The sequence below is a fragment of the Mus musculus genome, chromosome 4, assembly GCF_000001635.26.
Source record: "Mus musculus strain C57BL/6J chromosome 4, GRCm38.p6 C57BL/6J".
Lineage (NCBI taxonomy): Eukaryota > Metazoa > Chordata > Mammalia > Rodentia > Muridae > Mus > Mus musculus.
The window spans coordinates 61,906,749-61,909,191 of NC_000070.6; positions in this window are offsets into that span (position 1 = coordinate 61,906,749).

Below are 2,443 nucleotides of genomic sequence, written 5' to 3' on the forward strand. Positions count from 1 at the left end.
ACAATGTGTACACACAACAATTGCTCAGACAGGTCAGCACCTTGGCAGGCACAGAGTTAGCAATCAGTTACTAAATGTTGAACAAGGGAAAGCAGGATGGCACGGGAGAGGGAGAGGCTGGAGAGATGACTCCTGGTTAAGAGCACTTTCCTGTTATTTCAGAGGACTTGGGTTAAGTTCACACCACTGACATGGTAGCTCACAGGAATCCATAATTCTAATTCCAGGGGTCTGACACCCTAAGTGTGCACTGCATGCATGTGATACACAGACATATATGCAAGCAAAACATTCATACACATAAAATAATCTATTAAAATATGAAAGAATTAACCAGACCAACAGGAAGTGGGCAGAGGGCTATCTAGGACATGGAGAGTGTCCACACACGCAAAGGCCATGACAAATAGGAGCACAAGTAGTTCAGAGAGCCAAAGAAACCTTGCAGGAGCACACTGAGCACAGGAGTTATGAAGTGAGTTGAGGCTAGAATGGGATGTGTGTCAGTTTTCCGGGGCTTCCCTTATGAAGTCGTGCAGTATGGGCAACTTCAACAGCAAGAATTTAACTTTTTCATTTCTGACAGCTACAACTCTGAGAGCAAGGTGTTACGTGGGGCTTGCTTCTTCTGATATCATTCTCATTGGTTGAATCATAGGCTGCTGACTCTGGGGTCTTAAGGAAGTATCCCCTCTGATCCAACATGTATAGTAGTCTTTTCTTTTAAGGACACTATTCATATCATCTTAGGATTCACCCTAAAGGCCTCATCTTACTATAATTACACCGAATCAGACCCTCAGACACTGTGGTTCTAAAGCTTCCAATGTATGTATATTTGGAGGTCATAGCTCACCCAGTGTCAGTTCATGTGGGTTCAAGAGGAGCTTGGATAGGAGTTGGTTTTCATGTAAATGGGAAGGTCTGAAATGTTTTACAAATTGGTATTTTCTGTATCTTTATATAGATAAATGTTAAAGTTATCATGATTAATATCATGACCAAAAGCAACCTGAGGAGGAAAGGGTTTATTTTAGCTTACAGTCCATTATGAGGGGAGCTGGGGGTGTGGGGCAGCGGTGGGGGTAACTCTATGTGAAAACTCAGAGGCAGGAACTAAAGCAGAGTCCTTAGGGTAATGTTGATTCCTGACTCATTCCCTGTGAATTGTAAGCCTACCTTCTTATATAACTCTTTATCCACTGCCCAGGTTGGTATTTCCATAGGGAGTTGTACCCATTTGAATCAGTTTTCCAGAGGCATTTTCTAACTTGAAGGTGCCTCTTTCCATATAACTCTAGCATGTGTTAAGTTGAAACATAAACAAAAACAAAAACAATGACCAGGAAAGTTACTAATGAAAGAAAAAAAAAAAGACATAACAAAACAAAAATCTTAACCAAACAAAAACCAACTCTACATGAAATTCAATAAAAAATAAAGCCTCTGCCCACTCTTTTGAAACCTGATGTCTGTATCCGTATGTACAAGTGGGTATGAAGGCATCTGATGTACTGTTGACTGATAGATACAGATGCTGGATGCATGAGCGTTAACACTATGATACACACATAAAGATGCTGTTTTAAACCTTTGTGATGTAGGCACGTCTGGCTTCTGTCTTTCTTTTTTTGTCTTTCTTCATTACTCATATATTTTTGTGTCATATTGCAAAAAGCTTTATATATTATGCTCCGGTCTTTCCCCTTGACATGCATTGAATGGAACCATATATAACTGCATTTTATAGGTCTAAAATGACTGTGCTGGCAGTTCATATATTTCACCTCAATGGTGGTGATCCTTCTGTGGATGTAAATTCTTTTTATCTGAAGCATGATAAGTGGTTTTAAATTTCAGAATGTGAAAATACTTTAGCCATGGCTGTGAAAACCTAAAAATTGAGCAAAGAAGTGCTTAGGGTTGGAGAGGCTCCTCAGTCATTAATACTAGCTCCAGATAATGCTTCCATAGGACCAGATGAACGGAAGTTTCCAGCAGCCATGTCAAGCAGCTCACAAGCTACTGTCAGCCAAGTGCCCCTGTCAGGCCTCCCAATGTATCTGCCAACACACACACACACACACACACACACACACACAGAGAGAGAGAGAGAGAGAGAGAGAGAGAGAGAGAGAGAGACAGACAGACAGACAGACAGACAGACACACAGACACTAAAATTAATCTTTAAAATAAAACAGCAAAGGAAATGCTAAAAATGGGCTTATTATATGTTTCTATGTGGATGATATTGCAATCTTTGGTTTATCCCTCATAATTAATTGATAAACAGCAATTCAGAATTAATATCATTGTAAGCTTGACAATTGGTTTTCTGAAGAGATGATCACTTTGATTTTATTTAGATGCAAAGGAAATTTAAATAGTTTTTGAATGACTGTAGGGAATGAACCTGCTTGAAATGGATATTCAAAAAAAGA